General features: G+C 41.3%; 1 non-coding gene across 1 annotated transcript; it reads right to left on the reverse strand.

The window, feature by feature from the left end:
• Positions 1–21,954: 21,954 nt before the first annotated feature.
• TRNAK-CUU lies at positions 21,955–22,027 on the reverse strand. Its single transcript has one exon. It is a non-coding gene; the product is annotated as a tRNA-Lys (tRNA).

Genomic DNA, 22,027 nt, shown 5'->3' on the forward strand with positions numbered 1-22,027 from the left:
TTTCGATGCTCATTTCGGAAGAGCTTGATTCGCAGTCGTCGTCTTGATGACTCGCCATTAACGCGAGCCCGGAGAACTCCTTGACTTCTGATTCCGACGACGTATCGTCCCACGTCGCTTTTAGGGCCTTGCGATTTTGGATAGGCTTCTTACCCTTGTCCTTCCCGTTGTTCTTCAGTTTAGGGCAATTGTCCTTGACGTGCCCTTCTTCATCGCAATGGTAGCAGCGGATGGTTCTTTTCTTTCTTCCCTGCGGATGGTTAGATTTCCTAGATTTACAAATATTTTTAAATCGTCTTACCATCATTACCATTTCCTCGTCGTCGAGAGAGGATTCTGACTCAGGTTCGTCTCTCGAAGCTTTAAGGGCGACATTATTCTTGGGATCCTTCGGACCTGCACATCTTGACTCATGCACTTCAAAAGTTGAAAAGAATTCGTCTAATGAAATTTTTTCTAGATCTTTTGAAATGTAAAAGGCATCTACTAGTGATGCCCATTTTGAGTTTCTAGGAAAGGAATTTAGGGCATACCTTAGCGAATCTCGGTTACTTACCTCTTCTCCGAGATTCGTAAGTCTGGTGATGAGTTCCTGAATCCTCGAGTGTAGATGTGCAATTGTTTCACCTTCTTCAAATCGGAGGTTTGTAAGCTGGTTACGAAGTAAATCCCGTCTTGCAAGTTTGGCTTCGGATGTTCCTTCGTGTAACTCAAGGAATTTATCCCAAAGCTCCTTTGCCGAGTTGTAGGTACCGACTCGATTGACTTCTTGTGTTGGAAGTACACTTAGCAGATGAAATTCTGCTTTCTTGTTTGCCACGTGGTCAGCCTGCTCCTTCTTTGACCATTGATTTCTTGCTTTGCCCTCTGGTGCTTCATAGCCAAATTTCATTGTTAGTAATAAATCATAATCCGTTTCAAGAAATACCTCCATTCGCTTTTTCCAGCTAGCGAAGTCCCCTTCGAATTTTGGTGCGTGGATGTTGAATCCGGCCATCTTGTTGCTTCGTTCGGTTAGTCCTGAGCGCCTCGGCTTTGATACCACTTGTAAGACCGATGCGGCGGCTAGAAGGGGTTGAATAGCCTGAACTAAACACAACCCTTTCTCGGACAATTAAGCTAACACTTGAAAAAATAGATTAATCGGAAAATAAAGCATAAAAACGAGGCTGGTCTTTGACTGTGGTAACAGGTTGTTTCCAAGGATATAGATTTTGCACTAAAAGCTCTGGACTAACATTTTCTTGTAGGGATAGAAGAAGCTGGAAAATGGAATCCAAGCGCACGTTGGTACAATTGCCCGGAAGGACCAAGGCGCTTGGAGTCTGAGCGCCTGGAAGGGTTCCGGGCACCTGGAATGTAAATTTTATCCCCAACGCGTGTTGCCAGATCGAGATTCCTGATTGGCTCAGGTATGTCTCATTCCAGGCGCCCGGAACCTCCTATATAAGGCGGGTGAAGGCTGGAGCTAGACACAACTCAACTCAGGATCTGCTCTCCTGTGCTCCTGTCCGTTCCGCCGCCCTCCGATCCGCTCGTTTGGGTGATCTCTGCCGGAAAAGGGCTCACCCAACCCAACTTCCGGTCTTCTCGGGCGTGCTTCCCTCCGGCTCCCCTAATTGCGCGTGTTTCCTTCTCGTCCGCGTACTCATCCGCAGTCTTCGTCCCTCGGTCGTCGACCTTCTCGCTAGCTGCGTCTCTTGCTCCCCGAGCAATCTTCCGCTCCGGCTTTCGTCCCTCGGAACCACCGCGCGCTTCCTTCTCGTCCGCCGGTGTACTCTTTCGCAGCGCCTCGTCCCTCGGACGCACAGCGTGCCGTCCTTCTCGCTAGCTGCGTCTTCCACTCGAGTACCTGTGTTCCTAAGCTCCTGCACACTTAGACATAAGGTTAAATACACATGACCTAACTTAACTTGTTGATCACACCAAAACAACCTTGGGGTTCCAACATCATCCTAATTGTCGGATTATACACCACACTCGATCAACCTCGAACTAGTCTTCTAGCCTTCTCCATCAGTCTTGCGTCCCTCGGATATCTACTCATCCTTCACGCCTTGCCTTCAGGAGCTTCCTTCAGCCTTATCCTAGTTATCAAGTTCTCCTTGTCAAGTCACACTAGGACTTACCTTGCCAAGACCACATGCTTGGACTTCCCAATTGCCTGGCTCCTTACCAGGGCTTTCTCCTTTGCCAAGATCGCGCTTAGACTTTCAACCTATGCTAAGATCACACTTGGACTTTCCAAATGTCTGGCTCCTCACCAGGACTTTCCTTTTGCCGAGATCACACTTGGACTTTCCAGTTGCCTGGCTCCTCACCAGGACTTTCCCTTTGCCTAGCATACCAGGACTTTCCAATTGCCTGATCTCACTTATCAGGACTTTCACCACCAAGTCTGGTCAACACTGACCTACTTGGATTTCCACTCTTGCCAACCTTCCTGTTGAACTTACCTTTGCCTAATCTCCAATTAGGACTTTCCCAGTCAAGTCTCTTGTCAACCTTGACCTACTTGACTTGTCTTCTCATCAACCTGGTGAATCCCTTGACCATTTCCACAATCGGACGATTGCTCCAGCAATCTCCATATATTGTCAAACGGACGATTGCCCTAGCAATCTCCATATATTGTCAAACATCAAAACTCAAATCCCGACTCAAGCTTGACTCAACTCAAGCTTAGTCAAACTGGCCAAACTTGACCTAGGGAAATTGCCCCAACATTACCTTCCCTTTTACCTTTGAAGCTCCTCCTTGACTTGAGCTCCTCTTCTTTTCCCATTTTTTCAAGTACGCCAATTTCTTGAGCTCTCCTCTCCATGGGCACTTAGTGTGGTAGTAATCATACTCACTACACGTAAAGCATCTAATATGTTTCTTCTCCTTCTTCTTCTTACAACTCACATTAGTTAAATCAACCTTAGTAAGTTTAGGGTTTACCTCCCTTATCTTTTGGAGCGATGGACACCTACTTTTGTAATGTCCCATCTTACCACACTCAAAGCATTTGATGTGGCTCCTCCCACTCTTCTTGGTGGATGAGGTAGAGGATTGAGCTTCCAAGATCTCTTCTTCCTTGGATGGCTCCTCTTCCTCTTCACTCGAAGATGTGAACAGTTCCACTTCCTCTTCCCTTGAAGATGTGGATGACACTTCCTCATCTTCCTTCTCCTCCTTGTATGTTAAACATGTGTCAACATCCGATTGATCCTTCTTCTCTTGGACCAACGAGCCCTTTTCCTTGAGCTCCTCCACTTCTTGTGTTTGTGTAGGGTTCTCATGAAGCGCGATTACTTTGCTCCATAATTCATGAGCACACTTGTACTCACCTACATGTGACACAATATTAGGAGGTAATAAATTCAATACAATTTTAATTACCTCTTTATCCATCTCCGCTTGCTCCCTTTGCTCCTTAGTCCAATACTGAGATTGGAGACGCTTCCCCTTCTTGTCCGTCGGAGTTTCAAATGGAACTTCCAATACGGTCCAATGGTCCCAATCCATTTGGAATTGAGTCTCTAACCGCTTCCTCCAATACTCGAAATCATCTCGATTGTATGGAGGTGGGATTCAGATATCCCATCCTAGAGGTCCTTCGGACTAGGGGTGAGCATTCAGTTAATTTGATATTAATTTTGTATAAATTCTTTTTATTGTTATTTTAAATAAATTTAGTTAATTCGGTGTAACTGAAATAGCTAATTCGGTTAATTCAATTTTAGTAAAATTTTGATTTGATTCGGTTAGCCAACACTAAATCGATTTTCGGTTAATTTATGGATCGAATTAACCGAATGCTCACCCCTACTTCGGACTCCATCTTCCTCTAGCGCTTTGCTCCCTCGGCAATTAGTTCGTAAAAGAGTGACCCGCTCTGATACCACTTGTTGGGACCTTTGACACTGGCTAGAGGGGGTGAATAGTCGATCACCCACTTCGATAGCTTCCTGCAATTGTTCGTACGCATAGCGGAATACAAAAATAAATACTAACAAGATCAAGCAAACCTAACACGTTGATTTAACGTGGTTCGAAGATAAAGCTTCTAGTTCACGGCTATCCATAAGGTGGACGATCCCAATCCATCGGTGGATGACTCCTTGAAACACTCTGACTAGCTCAAACCTCCTTCTCGGTGGAGAAATCTCACCACAACATTGATCCAAAAACCCTTAGATCACAAGAGAAGCTTGGAGCACTTAGGAGACTTCTAATAGACTTTAACCAAGTCTATTTCGTCAACTATGGCCAAACACTTCGAGCTCTCTTCAATAGTGCTCAGGAGAAAATATAAATTGTGTTTCCTGCCACCATTCGACTGGTGTATAGACCACTCCACTGGTCCTTTAAGTGAAGCCGACGGTTACACCCCAATGGTCGGCTACTAGTCGATTGTTATAGTGTACCAGTCGATTGCTACAGTGTATCAGTTGACTGCTGTAGTAAATCCTAAACCTAGGATTTTATCCTAAGTACAATCTCTTATGCACTGTCCTTACTCGCACAACCTAGACCTAGCATTCTAGCCTCCTCCATCAGCCTTGCGTTCCTCGGATATCTCTCCATCCTTCACGCGTTGCCTTCTGAAGCTTCCATCGACCTTGTCATCATTGTCAGGCCTTCACCGCCAAGAGCCACGCTCCGAGACTTTCATCTTTTACCAAGTCACACTTGGACTTACGTTGCCAAGACTACATACTTGAACTTATACCGCCAAGCTCACCCTTGGACATTTTTTTGCTAAGATCATACTTGAATTTTTCCTTTATCAAGATCACATTTGGACTTTTCTTGTTGTACCTGTACTTGCACACTCACAATGCATATTAAATATAACAATAGAACTAACTTAAATCTTTGCCCAAACATCAAAACTTAGGACACCTAAATTACACCAACAAAAAACATATTATTGTCCTAATTAATGTGAATGAAAGCATCTCAAAGGTATTTTATTTTCTTTGGGTATTTTTGTGGTCTAGTAACTGTTCTATTTAATCTGCATTAACTTTAGTCTCTCTAGTAAGAGACTACGAACTGGCCAATCAGATGAGGTATCAAAAGTATGTAGTAAAGATTTGTAATAGTTATCTTATTCCAACTTGTTTCAATTATGAAGATAACACATAATTTGCATATATGACAACCAATGTTTTCCACTTTAGATGCAATTTCCTAGTGCAAGTCATCCACCCAACATTTACTCTCAAGATCGATGATATTCCAAAGACTTTGGTACGGTCTATTAATCAGGGTACCAATGTCCAAAGCCTGGATTTCCATCCAATCTGACATACAATTCTTCTAGGTGGGTAGCTTGCACAACTTGTTGGTAACACTTTTTTGATATGCAACATGATTATGTTATGTCTCATTTATTTTTGCTATGTAGTTGGAACAAATGTTGGGGATATGGCTATATGGGAAGTTGGATCCAAAGAACGGTTGGCACACAGGACCTTCAAGGTTTTGGATATAAGCTCTTGTTCTTTGCCATTGCATGTAGCTGGTCCGATCATACTCCAGCTCTCTCTGTCATCTCTATTTGCAACAAACTCAATACAGTGCAATTTCTAAGTATACCTTGTTTGATCTACCTATAAGCAGCTTTCATGAAAGATGCTACTGTATCAGTTAATCGATGCTTATGGAGCCCTGACGGTTCTATTCTCGGTATAGATATTATGTTTAATTTATTTCTAGTCAAATTTCTCTTCTATGTTTCCTAATATGTATGTTGTAACATTTTTCCAAACTCATTTTGAAAACATTTTCAAAACCAATATCCCATCATGTTCCTTGGGCTTAATGCACATGACTTGTACATTAGCTTTCCCAATGATGGGAAAACACATAACGTGTTTTGATGAACTTAACACTCAAGAAAATGCACTAAATCAACATGTTGAGTTTTGTTCATCATCCTAACATCTCACTTGTATCTATTGTGCACAAAACACATACAAGTCATCTTATAGATCTTTGTGAGATGTAAATTTTTTTTTTTTTTTGGTTTTGCCCTAATCTAAGGATCATGCATATCTATCTAGGCATTTTAGAGATATTAGACATCCACCTAGGATGTCACTTGTTAATAAGTGTTGTTAAATGCCATTTGTCCTTAATTACAAGGAATTAAACTTAATGCATGATTATGTTATGGCATACATCAAAATGAAATAATTTTCAAAAGAAAATATCCTATAACTACATGATGTATGTATGTCATGACATGGTATTTTTGGATTTTCCATAATAGCACATGAATGCACAAATAAAACATGATGTCATTGCATATAATGGGCAAACAATCATGGCAAGATTTAGCATAAATAAAATATACCTAGATTATCTATCTAAGTATCCTTAACCACTTAGCTACCTCAAAACCACTTGTTTTAACTTAAACCGTTAAACTTAGATTGCCCTAAATGCTTCAAAGAAATGCCAAAACCTAAATTGACATTTCTATTTCTCTTGATTTGTTTATGCCACTTAAAAATTAAGCATGTCCTCAAATGTTGACATATTTCATTTTTCCTCAAGAGTGATCACAGTTAAATTAAGGGCCGGATTGCCTTAAATTTCCTAAGAGCATACCAAAATCCCAACTTGGTAGTTCTTATGAATTTCTCAATATGTGCCATTTAAGATTAAAATCAATTCTTCCACCATTAGGCACATTTTACTCTTTCAAGGAGTAAATAATAATTTCATTTCATTTTCAAAGGTTAACAAAAACCTTGAAAATGCTCCTTGAGTGTCAATTTCCTCAAAGTTGGGTTAACTACCCTTCTAATCAGAGTTGACACTCTCTAACCCATCTATGGGGTAGAGAAGATGCTCCTAGGAACCCAACACCTATTGGTGCTCCTTGGATGCTCTAGATATTCACTAGGGATAGCTTCCCTAGATACCTTCCTAGTGACCTTGTTTGGCTTCTTAGAAGCCTTGGTCACATTTTCTAGGTCAACTCTAGGGATAGCCTCCCTTGTGACCTTGTTTGTGACTTTCTTAGACTTCTTAGAAGCCTTCGTCACGTTTGTTTCGAAAACACTCTTAGGGATGACTTCCCTAGTATTTTTGACTTGACCACTAGACCTAGGGTTTGTTCCATAACTATATGGAACTCTATGGTAAGTGAGCACATCCTTCTTAGCCTTTGGTTTGTATCCCAAACCTCTATGGCCATTGGATGGCTTTTGTACCCCTAAACCTAGGTTATGCTCTTTTTGCCCTAATAGGATATTTTCCATCCTTTTTAGGGTCTTTTCCATTTTATCAAGTCTTGACCTCAAGACTTGATTTTCCATCACTAAGTCCTTAGTTTTTGTTTTTCCATTAAGTTCATGAGCATTTTTGTTTCTAGGCTTGTAGCTACAATCCTTAGAGTTCTTGCCTAGACTTTTACCTACATTCCTAGCCTTAGGTGTAGTAGTTTTGGCATGTAGGGCCACATGCTTTTCCTTAAAGCCCTCATGCTTCCTATTCTTATGGTAAATCGCATTAAAATGATAAAAGTTAGAACTATCATGCTTTTTATCATAATGTAAAGGGGTAGGCTCAATAAATGTTACCTTCTTCTTTACCTTGGAGGCTCCCCCTTGACTAATGCCTCCTTGAGCCTTGACCATCTTCTTCCCTTTGGGGCATTGACTTCGGTAATGCCCTTTTTGGTTGCAAGAAAAGCACACAATGTGCTCCTTGCTCCTTTTTGTTCCGTGGATGATCTCCTTGGGCTTCTCCTTGCCCTTTTGTGCCACTTGGTCCTTCTTCTTGGCCAAGTTGGGATACTTGCTCTTGTAGTGCCCACTTTCCCTACACTCAAAACATATTATATGATTTTTATTTTTAATTGAAACATTTATACCTTCTTGTGTAGGGTTGGCACTTCCTCCTCCATTTGCTATTTCTTGAATTTCGGAGGTGGCACCACCTTCTTCTTCTTCACTTGACCCGGATGTCGAAGCTTCTCCTTCTTCTTGATCCGGCGTCACCAAGGATTGCTCCCCCTCAATCCTAGAGGTGGAGGCTTCATCATCTTGAACATGAAACAAGGAGTATGCTCCCTCCTTGTTCCCTTCGTTGCATTCCCTTGAGGATGAAGCTTCTTGGATTTCCTCTTCTTCGGAGGTTGAGCATCTCTCAACCTCGGAGTCCTCCTCTTGGTCTTGCTCCAAAGAGTCACCCTCTCTGGATTCTTCATGATCTTGTACAGTGGAGGGGATCTCTTTATGAAGCTTGTCCAATTTGCTCCATAATTCCTTTGCATCTTCAAATTCTCCAATTTTGCAAAGGATGGTGCTTGGCAATAAATTGACCAAAAGCTTGGTCACTTTGTCATTAGCCTCGCACCTTTGGACTTGCTCTTGGCTCCACTTGCTCCTCTTGAGAACTTTGCCCTTTGAATTTCTTGGAGCCTTGAAGCCTTCTATTAGAGCAAACCATTGCTCTATCTCCATCATAAGAAAATTTTCGATTCTTGATTTCCAAGAATCAAAACTCGTGGAAGTGTATGGTGGAGCCACCCTTGTGTCAAATCCAAGTCCATCTTGGAATTGCATCTTGAAGTTGAGCTTGATGAAGTCTTGAACTTGAAGAATTTGCTCCAACTTCTTCACCCTCTAGCTTTTCTTGATATGCTTGACCCTTCCGGCGATGATTCCGGTGAAGAGCGGCCTTGCTCTGATACCACTTGTTAGGACCAAAAGTAGCTAGAGGGGGGGGGGGTGAATAGCTCGTCGCGTGCTCGTCGCTCGGCGAGGCTTGTTTCTTCAAGGATATGCAGCGGAAAATAACAGAAACAAACACACAACGCTAACAAGGTTGGTTTACTTGGTATCCACCTCACAAGAGGTGACTAATCCAAGGATCCACACCACGCACGCACCCTCCACTATGAAAACACTCCTTTTCGGTAACTCACCGAGGCGGAGAAGCCCTACAAGACTCTCAAGACAAGAAGAAAGGAAAGGAAACTAAATACAAGCGCAAAGCTTACAATGAGTACAGAAACCCTAACCCTAGCTTCTCTTCTTGCTTTTGATCCGCCTCTTGACTTGAAAGCTTCCAAGATCCTTCAAGAACCGGCGATCGATCTTTGGCTGTTGGAGAGGTGGCGAAAGATCCGGAGTGAATCGGAGAAGAGATGCCGCAGCCATCGCACGCCGCAGCTTAAATCGACGCCAACGGTCGGAACCCGATCGATTCAAATGTTCCCATCGATCGGGAGGCTTTGGATCGATTCACGGATCGATCCGGAGCGCCTCGTGCTCGGAACGCCGATCGATCCATGGATCGATCCAGCGCTTATCGCTGAAAGAGCGTCCCAATCGATCCACCGATCGATTGGGACATCGGATCGATCCACGGATCGATCCGAGCGCCTGTCAGAAAGCTCGGATCGATCCATCGATCGATCCGGTGATCCCGCCTCGATCGATCCCCTCTGGATCGATCGATCGATCCAAAGACTTGGTTTTGCCCAAAACCAAGTTCCAAGACTCCCAAACCAACATCCGGTCAACCTTGACCCGTTGGTACATCATGCCTAGCATCGGTCACTCCTTTGACCTGCTAGGACTTCCCACCAAGTGTCCGGTCAATCCTTTGACTCACTTGGACTTTTCTAGTCGTGCCAAGTATCGGTCACTCCCTTGACCTACTTGGACTTCCACCGATGTCTGGTCAACCTCGACCCATCGATTTCCTCATGCCAAGTATCCAGTCAATCCTTTGACCTACTTGGACTTCCCAACACCAGATGTCCGATCATCCTTGATCCATCTGAATTTTCCCTTGTCTGGCTTCACTCACCAGGACTTTCACCTAGTTTCACTCACTAGGGTTTTCCATCTGCCTAGCTTCACTCACTAGGACTTTCCATCTGCCTAGCTTCACTCACTAGGACTTTCCATCTGCCTAGCTTCACTCACTAGGACTTTCCATCTGCCTAGCTTCACTCACTAGGACTTCCCAGTCAAGTATCCGGTCACTCCCTTGACCTACTTGACTCTTCTTCAATCAATATCTTATTGTCAAACATCTAAACTCAAACCAAGACTCAGCTTGGTCAAACCAGGTCAACCTTGACCTGAGGGATGTTGCACCAACATAGCCAACCTCACCTAATGGGATAAGATTTAATTGTTATTGTATTAATCCATATTTCCTGTTATTCAGTTTATCTTCTCAACTGATATTGATGGGAAAATAAAAGCATGGTTGTATGATTGTTTGGGATCAAGAGTCGACTACGATGCTCCAAGAAAATGGTGCATGACAATGTCTTACAATTCAGATGAGACTAGGTGAATTCCATTTACTCAATATATCATTGTCATTGGCTAATTGCTAGCCTGCACCATACACTTCAAAAACATCTACATGTTACATTTGTTGAATAAGTGAATGGAGAATAAATGGAATAGAAAAAAAGTTCCATTGTGAATGGGACTTTAGTCCCACATTGAACGTTTCAAGGCACTTTTGTTGGTTTATATTGATTCACATACATTGGGGTTATGAACAAATGCATGGGGGGAGACTCTCTCTTATGCGTGGGTGCGTAAGTGGGGTGCAAATCCAGGGTCCAGATTTGCACTGAACCAAGTTGACTCGAGCGCGACCTGCGCATACGAATGTCGAACTGGTCGAGGCAAAATTCATCCAAGTGGAACAGCCAATATTTTACCACGTAAACCTTTTTGCTGCTTAGAGGCTGTGACTACAGGCAAAAGGGTTACGCACACAACATAGCAAAGGCTCTCCACTTTCTTCCTCCTCCTCTGTCGTGCGGCTCCTTCTCGGCGGAGTGCCCGTGATACCAATCGGGTGCCACTCAGTTCGCCATGGCCACCGGTGCTTGGTCGGATTCACGGTCTACCGTTGTATCCTTGGAAACAGACGACCCTTGTAAGCCTCGAAGCAGTACAGCTGGAGGTGGGTGAATCTGTTTCAAGGAAACTGCGACTCTCACAGACCTCGGTCAGTTTTCCTGGTCGGCCAGTCTCCTCGCCCGATCTGTCTTTTGCCAGATCAAGTGTAGACCTGGTCTACCGCTCTGCAGACTAGCCATGTCGTTCTGTTCTGCAGACCTGGTCTTCCGCTCTACAGATCTGGTCTAGCGCTCTGCAGACCTGTGCTGCCTCTCTGATCTGCCGCTCTGGTCTTCCCCTCTGCAGATGTGCACTGCCTCTCTGATCTGCCGCTCTGGTCTTCCGCTCTGCAGACCTGTGCTGCCTCTCTGATCTGCTGCTCTGGTCTGCAGCTCTGCATACCTGCCCTGCTGCTCTGGTCTTCCGCACTGCAGCTCTGGTCTGTCGCTCTGTAGACCTGCGCTGCCTCTCTGATCTGCTGCTCTGGTCTGCCGCTCTGCAGACCTGCCCTGCTGCTGGTCTTCCGCTCTCCTGACCTGGTCTTCCGCTCTCCTGACCTGGTCTTCCGCTCTCCTGACCTGGTCTTCCGCTCTGCAGACCTGGTCTTCCGCTCTGCAAACCTGATCTTCCGCTCTGCACTTTACAGAAATCAACCCCTACTAATAGCCTAAGATTATCCGCTCAAGTCATTTCAACTGTAAATTACATCTTTTGTTGAAATATTATCAAACTCAATTCACTTCTAATTCTTTTTAAGTCAAATCCTTCAACATGCTGCATGCTTTTTTCTCTTGTGGAACAAGTAAAGATGGTGCATGACTCATATATAGCTATCGTCTAGATAGTGCAATATTGCTATTGAATTAAAATATTCCTTGAATCCTCTTTATCTCCTCTCTTCTAATTCACACTCTTCTGTTAATTTTTCCTCTAGTTTATTATAGTTTCCTCTATTCTCTTCCTCTTATTAAATGTGTAGGTTTAAAGTAACTAGAATGGTTAATTATAACAAAATTCTAGAGTAAAATGGACTTTTTTCCCACTTACTGGCACACATATATTATTCATAGTTTAACTAACTAGTACGTTTCCACATAGAGGGTAGCAGTGCATTAGATATCAGTTAGAAATACTAGCATTGGTTCCGTGAACAATGTTTAAGACTCCATCTGGTAGTAGGGATGTAAATGAATCAAACGCTTCATGAGTTATTCGAAGCTCGATTTGATAAAAAAATTTGTTCGAGTTCGTTCGTTTATCTTATCGAGCCGAGCTTAAGCTCTATTTCGAGCTCGACAGTTTTATTAAGCTGATCCCGTCTGGAAGCTGAGTCGGATGAAGGTGGACCTTGAGGTACTGGAAGTTGACAGAAAGTCACTGCAACGTCGAATCTACCTGGCACCCCCAGAAAGGTTCGCACGGGCGGTTGACGAAGGAAGATGATCGGGACGATGACACTGCGGCTCTGCGCACACCCAGACGAGCCCACGAGTCGTTAGAGACCAGAAACCAGGGAAAAAGTCTCCGGGTCAGGCCCTCCGATGCTCAAGTCAGGTACTTTTTCCCCAGAAAGTACAGAGAAAGGACGAAAAGTAAAGACTAGTGAGAAATGACGAGTGAGCATACCTGCATAAGGGACAAAGCATCCCTTTTTATACTACAACGAATGTTTCTAGGACCTGGCGGGTGTCAGAAAATGTCAGCTGTCTGGCTTTGTCTGGTGATAAATGACATGTGGCTTCTCCTGATAGGCTGGCGATAGAACCAAAGGGGGAATGAGCCCCGACTGTTAGCATATTCCCTGACACACTGATTATTCTCTGACATTCTCTGACGCGCAGTTACGATTCCCTGGCTTGTTTGTCTTGTAGTGCCTGGACGCTAGGTCTGCATCCTGACCTGTTGGACCCCGTGGTAGTTTTGATGTGATCAACCAAGTTGGTTAGGTCCTGCTGTGTTTGATCCCTATGTCTGAGTGTGCAGGAGCTTAGGAGCACAGGAAGTCGAGCGGAAGACGCAGCTAGCGAGAAGGACGGCACGGGAAGGGAGCCGACAAGCTCGGTGCGTCCGAAGGACGAGAGAGCTGCGGAAGAGTACTCCGGTGGGCGTGAAGAGCGTGCGCGGTGTTCGAGGGACGTTAAGCCGGGACGGAAGGCTGCTCGAGGAGAAGGCCGAGAATTGGGTTCGGGTGAGCCCTATTCCGGTTGGCCGCAATCACCCAAAAGATCGGAGCCTAAGCTGGAATGTTGAGCTGCCAGCTTGGAGGCGCCTCCATCAGGCTTGGAGGCGCCTCCAGCTTGAAGGCGCCTCCAGCCTTGCTGAAGGTGCCTCCAAGGGCGCCTTCAGGCTTGATGAAGGCGCCTTCAACAGTCTGTTTTGACCGTTTGCGCTACGGATAAAGTTTTATCCGCTGACCGAGCTGGAGGCGCCTTAAACCTTGTTGGAGGCGCCTTGGACCCTCGGGATAGACTTTCCAGGAGCTATAAAAAGGCCCCTGGAGCTAGGAATTTAGAAACAACTCAAGCAATCAATCTGTTAGCAATTCCTAAGCAACTAGTGAGCTTCAAAAGTGTAAAAGGCTTCTCCGCCTTCAGAGAAGGAGATTTTTCTTACTACGCTTTTCTACTGTCCTGGATTAACAACCTCCTTGGTTGTAACCAGGTTAAATCTCTGAGTCTTTTCTGTTCGTGTTTCTTTTTCTGTTTCATTAATTTAGTTGTTGTTATTTTATTGCTGATTTAAATTCTGAGTTGAAATCCGAGGAGGGTATAGTTTATTTTTGTTTTCAGCAATTCACCCCCCTCTTGCCGGTCTCCGCTGCACCAACAAGTGGTATCAGAGCCTGATCGCCTCAGAAGGACTTACCGCCAACTGAAGCACTACGATCAAGACGATGGCCGGAGCGAACATCCATCCCCCGAAGTTCGACGGAGACTTCGCCACATGGAAGCGCAAAATGGAGGTATTTTTTAAAACGGATTTTGATATTCTTATTACAATGAAATATGGTTTTGCAGCGCCGAAAGACAAAGAAGAAAACACATGGAGTAAGAAGGAGCAAGCTGATTTCATCGCCAATGGAAAGGCAGAGTTCCACCTGCTCAGTGTGCTGCCTCCACAAGAAGTAAATCGGATCGGAAGCTACGACTTAGCGAAAGATCTCTGGGAAAAATTCCTGGAGCTACACGAAGGTACTTCCGAAGCAAAGCTAGCGAAGCGCGACATCCTCCGGAACCAGTTAACGAACCTCTGGATGAACCAAGGCGAGAAGGTAGCGCAACTCCAAGCGAGAATCAAGGAGCTGATAACGCAACTAACGAACCTTGGAGAAGAGGTAACCAACCGGGATTCTATCCGATACGCGCTCAATGCCTTCCCGAGAACTCCAGAGTGGGCCTCCTTAGTAGATGCGTATTACATCTCTAAGGACCTCGAGGTAAGTACGTTAGAACAATTATTTTCTACTTTCGAACTTCACGAGTCTCGAGTCTCAGAACCCAACGGAACAGAGAAGACAAGTCAGAATATTGCCTTAAAGGCAAAGATGAACAGTTCTGACTCCGAAGCCTCAGTCGACGAATCCGAAGCGGTACTACTGGTAAGACGCTTCAATAAGTTTTTCAGTACTAATAAATTTAAACCGCAGAGGCATCATCGAAAGAAGAGGACGGTTCGCTGCTACAACTGCAACGAAGAGGGACACATCAAAGATGACTGCCCAAAGCTAAAGAGAAAGGAGAAAGAAAGGGAAAAGCCAAAATACAAGAAGCCAGAATCCTCCAAACACAAGAACCTAAAGGCAACGTGGGATGATTCGTCATCCTCTGAATCGGAAGTCGAAGAATTCTCGGGACTAGCACTGATGGCCAACCATCAGCAACAAGAAACGTCTAGCTCAGAGATGAGCATCGACGAAGGGGGAGGAACGTCAGAAGAAGAAAGCAGCAGTGAAGGGGGAGCGTCACCAGACCAGGTAAGTAAGGTACGCAATCTAACCCCAACTCAATCTTTCAAATTTATCAAGTCTTTTTCTAAAGAGTTAGATCAATTAGAAAAAGAGAATGCAGAACTAAAATTGAACCTAGCAAGAGCATGCCCGTTAGAAATGTATGATCATCTAAAATCAGAAAATGAAAATTTAAAATTAGAAATTGAAAAATTGAAAAATGATGCATGCTTAAAGAAATTTCCAAAGTCAAAAATTAGAACTTATGGTAAATTAAATTGGTATATAAGAAAGCATCAAGGTCAACTTAGAAAAATACCAAAAAACTATGTACCCCCTAGATTTTTGAATAATCCTGTAGGAAGGAACCTCTATTGGGTTCCAAAAACTGTGCTTAATTAATTTTTCAAAAATTAAAAAGCTTAAAGTGAGAAAATTAAACATTGAAATTCTTTATGGAAGCTTTGTCTAAGGAAGTGGTTGTTGCTCCAATAACCAAGAAGGCCTAGTGCCTCGCCACGACCTGGAAGCTAAAATATTGAAAGAAAATGTTTAATTAACTTTCTGAAAAAGCATTAAACTAGAAACAAATAATGCTTTAAAAGTTTTAAAATTTTTTAAAAATTCTAAAAAATCAGATTGTGAAAATTAAAAAAAAAAATTTGACTTAGAATTTTTTTTGGGAAAAATTTATTTTGACTTAGAATTTTTTTTAAATAATTCATATTGAGGTAGAAAATTTTTTCTGAAAATTCAAAAATTTGACTTAGAAATTTTTTTAGAAAAATTTATTATAACTTAGCAATTTTTTTTCGGAAATTCATTTTTAACTTAGAAAATTTTCAAAAAAAAAAAAAAACTTCAATCTTACTTGAAAATTCTTAAGACCCCATTTTTGCTGTGATCAAAGGGGGAGAAAAAAGTACAAGTTTAGGGGGAGTTAGATAAATTTAAAATTTCTTTTATTATAAATGTTTAGGGGGAGTTAGAATTTCCTTTATTTTTATAAAAAAGAGTTGCAATTTTACTAATTGCAAAAATTATGTCTAACTTGTTAGTTTAGTAATTTTTCTCTAAAATTACTTTTTATGTCTATTTTTAACCCTAACTTGAACTTGAGTTGATGCACATCAAAAAGGGGGAGATTGTTGGACCCCGTGGTAGTTTTGATGTGATCAACCAAGTTGGTTAGGTCCTGCTGTGTTTGATCCCTGTGTCTGAGTGTGCAGGAGCTTAGGAGCACAGGAAGTCGAGCGGAAGACGCAGCAGCTAGCGAGAAGGACGGCACGGGAAGGGAGCCGACGGGCTCGGTGCGTCCGAAGGACGAGAGAGCTGCGGAAGAGTACTCCGGCGCGGCGTTCGAGGGACGTTAAGCCGGGACGGAAGGCCGCCGAGGAAGGCCGGAATTGGGTTCGGTGAGCCCTATTTCGGTTGGCCGCAATCACCCAAAAGATCGGAGCGTCGGAAGTCAAAGTGGAGCAAAGAAACAAGCTGGAATGTTGAGCCGCCACTTGGAGGCGCCTCCAGCTTGAGGCGCCTCCAGCTTGAAGGCGCCTAAGGCGCCTTCAACAGTCTGTTTTGACCGTTTGCGCTACGGATAAAGTTTTATCCGCTGACCGAGCTGGAGGCGCCTTAAACCTTGTTGGAGGCGCCTTGGACCCTCGGGATAGACTTTCCAGGAGCTATAAAAAAAGCCCCTGGAGCTAGGAATTTAGAAACAACTCAAGCAATCAATCTGTTAGCAATTCCTAAGCAACTAGTGAGCTTCAAAAGTGTAAAAGGCTTCTCCGCCTTCAGAGAAGGAGATTTTTCTTACTACGCTTTTCTACTGTCCTGGATTAACAACCTCCTTGGTTGTAACCAGGTTAAATCTCTGAGTCTTTTCTGTTCGTGTTTCTTTTTCTGTTTCATTAATTTAGTTGCTGTTATTTTATTGCTGATTTAAATTCTGAGTTGAAATCCGAGGAGGGTATAGTTTGTTTTTGTTTTCAGCAATTCACCCCCCTCTTGTCGGTCTCCGCTGCACCAACACGACTTGCTTCGATCCACTGCTATCCATGGCTTGTACGTTTCAACCTGCACAACCGGTCTGTATCCTGACCTGCTTCTGTCCGTTGTTACCCCTGGCCTGTACGTTCCGACCTGCATGACCGGTCCGTGTCCTGACTCGCATATGTTTACTGTTATCCATGGATTGTACGTTATGACCTACGCGACCGGTCTGTTCCCCGACCTGCTTATGTCCGTTGTTATCCAAGGCATGTACGTTCTGACCTGCACGACCAGTCTGTATCCCGACCTGCATCTATTTACTGTTATCCATGGATTGTACGTTATGACCTACACAACCGGTCTATTTTCCGACATGCTTATATCCGCTGTTATCCATGGCATGTACGTTCCGACCTGCACGACCGATCTGTTTCCCGACCTGCATTCATCTACTGTTATCCATGGCTGGCCTGTCCCGACTTGTACACCAGGTCTGTTTCCTGACCTGCATTTGTCTACTACTATCCATGCCTTGTACGTCCCGACCTGTACGCCAAGTCTGTTACCCGACCTGCATTTGTCTACTGTTATTCATGCTTTGTACGTCCCGACCTGTAAGCCAGGTCTGTGTCCCGACCTGCATCTGCTCTACTATTATCCATGGCTGGCCTGTTCCGACCTATACGTCAGGTCTGTGTCCCGACCTGCATCTGTTCTACTATTATTTATGGCTGGCCTGTTCCGACCTGTACTCCAGGTCTGTTTCCCGACCTGTATTTGTCTACTGCTATCCACGGTTTATATGTCCCGACCTGTACGCCAGGTCTGTTTCCCGACCTGTACGCCAGGTCTGTTTCCCGACCTGCATTTGTCTACTGCTATCCATGGCTTGTACGTTCCGACCTGTACGCCAAGTCTGTTACCCGACCTACATTTGTCTACTGTTATCCATGACTTATATGTCCCGACCTGTACGCCAGGTCTGTGTCCCGACCTGCATCTGTTCTACTATTATCCATGGCTGGCCTGTTACGACCTGTACGCCAGGTCTGTGTCCCGACCTACATCTATTCTACTATTATCCAGGGCTGGCCTGTTCCGACCTGTACGCCAGGTCTGTTTCCCGACCTGCATTTGTCTACTGTTATCCATGGTTTGTACGTCCCGACCTGTACGCCAGGTCTGTTTCCCGACCTACATTTGTCTACTGTTATCCATGGCTTGTACGTCTCGACCTGTACGCCAGGTTTGTTTCCCGACCTGCATTTGTCTACTGCTATCCATGGCTTGTACGTCCCGATCTATACGCCAGGTCTGTGTCCCGACCTGCTTCTGTTCTACTATTATCCATGGCTTGTACGTCCCAACCTGTACGCCGGGTCTGTATCCTAACCTACTTCGGAGGCCTTCCTTGCCTAGCCTTTGCGTGGTTTGGGGGCTCAGTCCTCAGCTGTGCCTGACTTGTGGGTCCAGTTCTTGATTGCTATCGAGGTTGGTTTTTGTTCGACTTGTGATCCTCTCCTTTGACCGCCCCGTCAGCTGAGACTTTGATCCTGGCCACGTAAGCTTAACTTCTGACCTCCACGTAAGCTTGACTTCTGACCAGCCACATAAGCTTGACTTCTGACCAGCCATAGAGGCTGGACTTCTGACCTCCACGTAAGCTTTACTTCTGACCATCCTGTGGTCTTGACTCCTAACCACATCATCTTACTGACCCCACAATCACGCACCGTATCACAAGCCGAGCTCGAACTTAAGGATATTCGGCTCGTAAACTCGCGAACATGTTCGTTTGTAGGCTCACGAGCCAAAAAACGAGTCTTAAAATGAGCCTTAAATCGAATAAAAAACCGATCTCTAAAACGAGTTCTAAAACGAACCTTAAAACAAGTTTTAAAACGAGCCAAAAAAATGAGCTCTAAAATGAGTCCGAAAACGAGCTCGAGCTGACTTAATGAATTAGGCTGGTTAACTATGATAATCGAGTTAATAATGAGCCGAGTTCGAACTATTCGCGAGCTTGATAATTCCAAAATGAGTCAAGCTCGAGCCTTGTAATAAAAGTTCGATTCGAACTCGAGTCGAGGTCGAGCCCGAATATAACTTAAACGAACCGAACTCGAGCCTAATACTGTTCGGCTCGATTCGACTCATTTACATCCCTATCTAATAGCGCTATCTCAATCGCTAGCTCAGCAAGTATCATTGAAGCCCTTGAAAGAACTATCAGAATTACTAACTATTTTTGTTATCAACTACATAATCTAAATACATTTTTATCAACTATTGTAGGGGAATCATATCTACCATAGGTGCGGACACCATTTATGGATGGAGGCAAACCCATTCCTCGCTGGCGCTGCTTGAAGGAAAGGCATCCTGCTCGGTGAGCCCCACAAGACTACGATCTCGACAATAGAGGTACATGATTCGGGTATGTCAGCGAGTGCAAAATTAATGCCCTAATCAAGAGCTTGTCCGGACGGATCTATGTGGACATGCGGTAATTGAGTCGAGCCGAGTTAAATTCTTGAATATTTAAGTTTAAGTTATTTATAATTGATTCGAGCTTGAGTTTTATTTAATAAATATATTTTTGATTCACGAATTTATTCGAACATAAAAAATATAAATTATAAATTTAAATATTCATTAAATATTAAATTATATATTTTAAAAAAATTATAATATTATTATTAAAATTTATAATTTTATTCTAATAAATAAATTTAATATATTTATCTATATATTTTATAAGTAAGATGTGAAATCTATAAATTTAATATAAAAATTATTATTTTTTTATTTAAAAATTGATTCATGAGTTTAACGAATATGTTCATAAATTAACGAGCCAAATATTACAAAACTTGAGCTTATTTTGTTTTATCTTAACGAGTCTCATTAAATAAATTTTATCAAATCGAGTTTCGAATATTTCATGAACAGCTTGGATTATTTATACCCTTAGCTATTCCCTACCTGTGAGAATTGTCCGCGGCAAATTAAAAATGGTCAAAAAGCAAACGGCATCCTAAACACTAAATTATGTAAAATCTTTGAAAAAAACAAAAAACTAAAAGGTTATTCACAGTATATTTTATCTCAAAAATTAGATTTATAACTATTTTAAAATAATTTAAACTAAGTTGATAAAAAATATTTTAATATAATAATATTTAAATTTTAATATTTAAGATCTAAAATTTTAGAGTTTAACTACTATAATTATTATAATAGGAAAATCATCTATTTCATTTTAATCAAAATTATTATACATAAAATATTATTAAATTAAAATATTGATTATCAACTTAGTCAAAATTATTTAAAATTTAAAAAAAATCATTTTAAGCTAATCAAAATTACTCTGAAAATATTTATATTATAGCTATTACATCGTTGTAATTAAAATATAAATCCTAAACCCTAAATTTTAAAATGTAAAATTTGGATTCTAAATCTTAAATTTATCAAAATATTATTTATCAATTTTATCATAAATATTTAAATTTCATTAAAAATATTTTAAATCGGCCAAAATCATTTCAAAATTTTGTTAGTTTCTACACAAATTATAGAAACTACCAAGTGCTATTTATAATACTATAATAGTATTATATATTTTTTTAATTCATATTAATTATTCAATTTACTTAATCTTAGGATAACTAACCCACATAAAATTTTCATCAACCATCAAGATAAATTAAAAGATATTCATAATAGGTAACTCATTAATTAAGTATTCTTAAGCCAACGGTTCATTAAAAAAATTTATATATCATATATATTGTAGCTACTTCTTATTCATAGATATATATATATATATATATAAAAGGAGAAAATCATGTAAAAAATATAAAAGAACATTTTGTTCTAATTTTTCATTTTTCATCAAATATCAGGTAAATTAGAAAAATATATATGAAAATACATCCTAACCGCTAACATTCTCAAACTCGTTATCTATTAAAAAGAAAAATTCTCAATAATATAACCTCTCGAACCCTATGTCTTACTAAATTAGAGAAATTAGAGGTTGTGTAAGGAAAAAAAAAACGGAAAAATCTTATTAATTTAATTAAAGATATTTTAAAACATATTATTATCCTAATTAATGTGATTGAAAGTGATTTAAATCCTAATGAAATAAATTAGAGGTAGTATAACGGAAAGAATAGAAAAACCTAATTAATATATGTACGTTACGCTATAAAAATATAAATAATGAAAATTTTAACATTTGATTAAAACTAGCCACCCCATTTGATTAAAATTATAATTATAAAATTTAAAAAAACATTGAAAATTTGAATTTAAATATAATAAATATTAGAAATATTAGGAAATTCAAGAACTAACAATTATAGAAAGGAATAATATGTAAAAGAATATTTTGTTTTATTTTGAATAAAATAATAACTAAAAACTTTTATTGTGACATTTAAAATTATGCCAAAAAAAAAGATAATTTTGCATGCAGTGTCCCGTCCCTATTGGCAAACAAATCTTTGCATGCAGTCTCCATCCATGAAAATCTTTGTTTTCACTCCCCAGTCAAACATCTTTACCTAATTGTCCATGATATTTTTAGGTACAAAAAGTCTAAAAATCAGTATCAATCCTCTTAAATTGAGTATATTAACTTAGAATCTAGTATATTTTCTATCAAATTGAGTACGATTCTTTTTTCATCTCAAAATATACTCGATTTTAGTTTAATGTGCTGAATTTAATAGGAATTATACTCATTTTTAGACTATTTATACCGAAAAATATGATGGATAATTTCGATAGAAAATATACTCAATCCTAGTATAGAGTGCTGGATTCTAATGTAAAGTGCTGAATTTAACAAGAATTATACTTGTTTTTAGACTTTTTATACCTAAAAAATAAAAGGGACAATTTTAATAGAAAATATACTCGATTTTAATATAAAGTGCTGACTTTAAGAAGAATTATACTCATTTTTGAACTTTTTGTATTCAATTTTGGACTTTTTGTACTAAAAAATCTGAGGGGTAATTTAGGTAACAATATTTACATGAGGGGTTGAAATAAGTAATACTTTGCATGCAAATTATAATAAAAATTAATTATATATTTTCACCCCAAAAAAGTTAACGCCCACCGTGGGGCTCGAACCCACGACCACAAGGTTAAGAGCCTTGCGCTCTACCAACTGAGCTAGACGGGC

This window comes from Zingiber officinale, chromosome 2B, assembly GCF_018446385.1.
Source record: "Zingiber officinale cultivar Zhangliang chromosome 2B, Zo_v1.1, whole genome shotgun sequence".
NCBI lineage: Eukaryota > Viridiplantae > Streptophyta > Magnoliopsida > Zingiberales > Zingiberaceae > Zingiber > Zingiber officinale.